This window comes from Callospermophilus lateralis, chromosome 7 (assembly GCF_048772815.1).
Source record: "Callospermophilus lateralis isolate mCalLat2 chromosome 7, mCalLat2.hap1, whole genome shotgun sequence".
NCBI lineage: Eukaryota > Metazoa > Chordata > Mammalia > Rodentia > Sciuridae > Callospermophilus > Callospermophilus lateralis.
Genome location: NC_135311.1, coordinates 16067329 through 16073328, shown reverse-complemented (window position 1 = coordinate 16073328; position 6000 = coordinate 16067329). Strand labels below are relative to the sequence as shown.

The 6000-nt window shown below is 38.6% G+C and overlaps 1 pseudogene; it reads left to right on the top strand.

Moving 5' to 3' along the window:
* Window positions 1-2383: 2383 nt before the first annotated feature.
* LOC143404065 (vomeronasal type-1 receptor 90-like) lies at window positions 2384-3330 on the top strand (annotated as a pseudogene).
* Window positions 3331-6000: the final 2670 nt, after the last annotated feature.

Sequence of the window (6000 nt, the reverse complement as noted above, 5' to 3'; positions counted from 1 at the left end):
TGTGTAGAGAGTGGGTGTATATTGTTTATAAATAAGTGAAAGATTAAGAAGACCATTTACTGCTGTGTGCTTAAAGACAGTCTATAATTTCATGACAGCTTGTGACTTGTAAAACTCAGAATGAGATGATAACATGAGTATTTTTGATGTCTCTACTTGGCATATCAGAGTTATGAAGCTTAATTATCTGAGTGTGTAAATAGATAAATTTACTTGATTAATATGTTAGAAACCAAACTTTTTCTAATTTTTATTATGAAGTATCTATTTTAAAAAACAAAATTTTCAAATTGTTGAGACCTAGTGTCCACCCACCTCTGAAGTTTTACTTGCAGCCACATCTGTAGTGCCTGAACAGTGCAGCTTTCCCTCAGTAATTGAAGAACTGCATCTCTGTGTGTCTGTGAAAACAGTGCATACTCACATGTTTAGTTTCAGAAAATAAATCTGTACTAATACATGAGAGGAACCTATTTTCCCATGTTTTCTCCCTCATCTTATGGATGAATAAAGGCTTCAGTTAAACCAAACAGCTGCATGGTGCAGAACATTATTCAACATGGTGAGCACCCCCAAGTTCTATAATGTGTAGTTTGGATTTGAGGGGTCCTCCAAAAGCTCATGTGTGATGCAAGGCAAGAAGATTTAGAGAAAAAGTATTTGGGTTATGAGAGCCTAAATCCAATCAGTGCATTCACTTTGAATCCTTTTATGGGATTAGTTGAGTATAAACTGAGGGTGGTGAGGTGTGGCTGGAGGAAGTGGGTCATGATTGGGGGTGTATATTTTGTATCTGGCAAATGGAGTCTCTCTTTGCTTCCTGATCATTTTGTGAGCCACTTCTCTCTGCCACGCTCTTCCACCATAATCTCCTGTCTCATCTCAGGCTTTGAAGAATGGAGCTGCCCATCTGTGAACTGAGAACTCTAAAAACTCCCCAGAACCCCATGAACCCCCAAATAATCTTCTCTAAAATTGTTCTTGGCAGGTCTTTTAGTCACAGTAGAACAAAGCTCACTAAATGACTAGTATAACTTTTACACTAGATTTTCATAACTCTGCAGAGATATTGTTTCTTGCTTTTGAAAGACTTGAAAGCTTGGACTCCCATGGGAAACCACTAACTAAATCCTTAGGAAAGAATCATCCCAGTCCATTAAAATATGTCTGTGTTTACCACTATGATTGCATATGCTTCTGACCTGCTGAAAAAAAGCCTACAGTGTGTTTCTGATAATAATTGATAACTGCATTCTGATAAGACTAGGTTTTTCTGTTTTGAGTTTCTAAAATATTTAATACTTAGAGTTACTTATGATAATTCCAGGAAATGACTTTGTAATTTGCATGTGTCCAACATTTAGGGATTATTAAAAGTATGCTACTTTCATATTAATTTTTCTTTGATTTTTCAAGCTATAAAAGAGCTGGAAATATTTTAAAACGCTCAAGTCATATATGGAGGACTATCTGATAATAACAATAATGGTTGGTATTAGTATCCTGGGCATTGTTTGATATTTGATACAATCACACAGACAATAGCTACAAGAAGCAATTATTGTGATCACCCATATTTTCAAATAATATTAATGGTCCAGATGTGTTAGTTGATCCCTCAAGTCCTGAATTTAATAGCATCAGATTGATTATGTAAAGTCACAGTTTGTGACTTCAGATGCTCCTTAGACACATTTGTGCTCTACCAATAAATCATATTCTAGTCATTAACCTGAACAAAGAAGACCCTCACATAATACAAGTGTTTGCATGGCTACCCTCTTGGCAGCCATTGTCCAAGAGGATCTTATTTCCACACTGATACAATTATTTTTGAGAGAGAGAGAGAGAGAGAGAGAGAGAGAGAGAGAGAGAATTTTAATATTTATTTATTTATTTTTAGTTTTCGGCAGATACAACATGTGGTGCTGAGGATTGAACCCGGGCTGCACGCATGCCAGGAGAGCGTGCTACCACTTGAGCCACATCCCCAGCCCCCTCACTGATACAATTTTGTCACTCAAATTCAATCCCATATTTAGAGCTATTACTTTGAACTGAGGACTTTATCAGGTTTGTAGAGAGGAAGAGTCATTCTGCTTACATTTGAAAAGTCTAACATGGTGGTGTGGAGATGCTGTGGGGTCCGGCAGTGTGTGTGTCTATCCAGCTGTGAGTCTGTCCTGGAGGGCAGGGGAGAGAGAGTTCTGAAGCCTCAGGAGGATGTGGGATTGACTTGGGTTCTGCAGGGAGAAAGACTGCCTCAGGATGAACCCACACATTTTGCTGATGACCATAGTGTAGGAAGGATTGATGAGGATGGTGACACTCATGGTAAATATGTTTCTCTCAGATTCTCACCAACTGCTGCTTCTTCATGAGGATGACTAGGAAGAGTGAAGCTCCCAGCTTTCCTCACCTGAGCACCGTGTTTTTCTGTGAAATCAGCGTTGGGATCATAGCCAACACTGCTCTGCTTCTCTCCCGCATCCCCACATTTCCTCTCCAGCACAGGCCCAAGCCCACTGACCTGACCATTGGTCACTTAGCTCTTGTCCACCTAGTGATGCTGCTGACCGTGGGGTTCATAACTGCAGACACTTTGGGGTCTCAGGTTTAAGGGATGACATAATATGTAAGTCAGTTATTTACTTGTACAGGCTGATGAGGGGCCTGTCCTTTTGTACCACCTGCCTGCTGAGTGTCCTCCAGGCTGTCACCCTCAGCCCCAGAAGCTGCTGCTTGACAAAGTTCAAGTGTAACTCCTCACCTCAGAGCCTCTGCTGCTTTTCCTTCTTGTGGGTCTTTAATATGCTCAGCAGTGGTCGCTTCTTGATCTCTATTGTTGCCACTCACAATGTCACCACACACAGTCTCATGTTTGTTACTAAGTCTTGCTCTCTTTTGTCTACAAATTACTTGTTCAGGTATATGTATTTCTCCCTTGTGACCTTCCAGGATGTCTTCCTTATAGGACTCATGGCCCTCTCCAGTGGGTACATGGTGACCCTCTTGTGCAGGCATAAGAGGCAGTGCCAGCACCTTCACAATACCAGCCTGTCTCCAAAAGCATCCCCAGAACAGAGGGCCACCAGGACCATCCTGCTGCTCATGGGTCTTTTTGTGGTCATGTACTTTTTGGACTTTGCTGTCTCCTCCTCTTCTGCAATGTCATGGAACAATGATCCGGTTCGTTATTGTGTCCAGATGCTGGCGGGCAACGGCTATGCCACACTGAGTCCTTTGGTGCTAATCAGCACCAAGAAACAAATGATGATGCTCTTAACATCCCTGTGGGGTAAGGATGGCAGATGCTTAATTATTCAGTAATGGCTTTTTTTGTTTCAATATAAGTAAATATTTTCACTTTCTGTTAAGTCACTGAAATTTATGATGTTCTCATATGTCTCTTATGCATGTATTTTTATGTAAGTAGCTGACAAGTGAATCAGAGTTTTAAAACACTATCACTCTCTGAAAAAAATGCAATCGTGTAATTCGAATCATACCCATAAGAACTGATGTTCTCACCCAGTATCAGACTGTAAAGAATAAGCACACCTCTGTATTTTCTTGGATGCCCATATTGAAAAAATAGGAAGACATTAAAACACCATGTCCCCCAAAGGGACATCCCCAAGTCAAGGGAATGATGAAAATGAACCTGTTGTGAAATATCCAGATATATCATCTTGAAAGACACTGGCTGGCTCCCATGCATACTGGAAGGCAGAGAAAACTAGTGTTACCTGCAGAAACAACTTTCTTGTACATATGACCAGAATTACTGATCCCAGAATTACTTGTCCCAGTGGAACAGACCAACTGATCCCAGAAGAAGTAGCAGATACAAGCTCAATTTTTCTTGAGTAGTTTCTTAATGCTCCTGTTATCATCAGAGGATATGAAACTCTCCCTTCTTCACTCTTTCAAAGCAAATTCTCCAGAAGCCTCCAGTCTCAGAGAAGCCCCCTACTATCTCAGATCAATAGTAGCACTATTGATCCCTCTTGTTCTGAAGCTTCAGCTTCTTAGACTACACAGCTACTGGTTCCTCTAGCTCTCCAGCCTGCAGACAGCCATTGTGGACTACTTATAGTTTTTGGTTGCATGAGCCAACCTAATAAGCCCCACTTTTATAAGTATACTTCCTGTTGATTCTGTTCCTCTAGAGAACACTGACTAATGCACCGACCTATAAAATACTTATTTTTTCTAGTGTGGAGTGTAAATTCTGCTCATGAGGTGCTCACCAGTTGACTTGCAGGTGAAGTACCCTGACAGATAGAAGCACTGCTTATCCAGCCCTTCAGCCATGAACATCCCCATGAGCATATTTCAGTAGACACATGTCTTACATTTTCTTTAGTTTCTCAGCAACCTGTCCTACTACCCTAGCAAAACTGGGATGTGGACCAGTCCTGGGGATAGCTCAAGAGGCCAAGAAGAGCAGGGAGAATGCACTGGAAGGATTCACCAAAAATATTTGGAGGATTATTGTGATTATACTTTTACATGTTTTATATATTTGTTAATTTGTATGTCATAATAGGCACAGTTTATTTGAGTTATACCTCAAGAAACCTATTCAAAACAAATTGAAATGGAGAGATCCTAATACCTTGACAAATAACTTGGTGACTATAATAATTAATTAAATACTTATACAGTATGTCTATAGGTGTTCATAGAATGTAAGTAACATTGTAATAATTGATGTTCAAACTGTGGTAATGTATAAAGTTTGAAAAAACTTAAAAGTTTCATAAAGTAAAATTATGACTATCTTTTTACTCTAGATATAATTTAATAATAATGGTAGCATAAAATGATACAGGATAAGAAATTTAATTATCTATATTCTTGCAAAATCTATAAGCTGCTATAAAAAGCTATAGATCATATGGGTGCTTAATCATTGAGCCACATCCCCAAACCTTGTTCAAATTATTTTCTTTATAGAGATAAGATCTTACTGAGTTTCTTAGGGCCTCACTAATTTGTTGAGGCTTCCTTTCAACTTGTGAGCCTCATGCCTGAGCCTGATGAGTTACTGGAATTACAGGTAGATCATATTAAAGAAAAAAGTTAAGCTATCCAGGTGTAGGGATGCATACCTGCAATCCAAGTGACTCAGGAACCTGAGGCAGGAGGATTGTGTGTTCAAAGCCAGCCTCAGCAAAAGCAAGGTGCTAAGCAACTTACCAAGACCTTGTCTCTACATAAAAAATAACAATGTCTGGGGATGTGGCTCAGTGGTTGAGTGCCCCTGTGTTCAATTCCCAGTATGCCCCCAAATCATTTTTTAACTATTTTATATATTCTTTGAATACCAGAATATTATAGTTCCAATCATTGCTAAACCTTTTTAATAGCATGCTATATCTTTTTAACAGATTTCAATGCTGAATATTGGTATTTACATCTAAAAATAATAAAATAATTTTTGAATTCTTATTTTTATAGCAGAATATTAATAGTAACATAGAATGCACACAGACAAAAATCAGAATTTCTCAAAAACACTTTTTTAACAATCTATTATCTATGTCACATGTGTCTGAGAATCTTATTTCTTAACATGAGTGATGTGAATATTTTTTTCTGCATATTGTAGGGCAGGATAGTTAGTATGAAGGACTCGTGTTCTAACTTCTGGATAAATTAAGGTAAATATTAATTTAAATATTTAGAAATATTTACAAGAATAGGTATAATCTGAAAGTCAAAATATAAAGAATTATTTAAAACTACATTATAAAGCAAATGGAAATCTGTGTTCCCCTATGATAGCCCAGATACCAGATATTCACATTTTGGTTGGGACAGATATCTGGTGGAGTGGGACAGTTCACATAATTTTCTACAGCTGATTAGATAAACAGCAGATGGGCCATAGGAAGTGGCAGGCAAGTTTAAGTAGGAGATTAAAGACGAGAGTAGGGTGAGTGACAGGTGACAGAGGATATAGCTTGGATACAATGTCAATAAAAGTTTTCC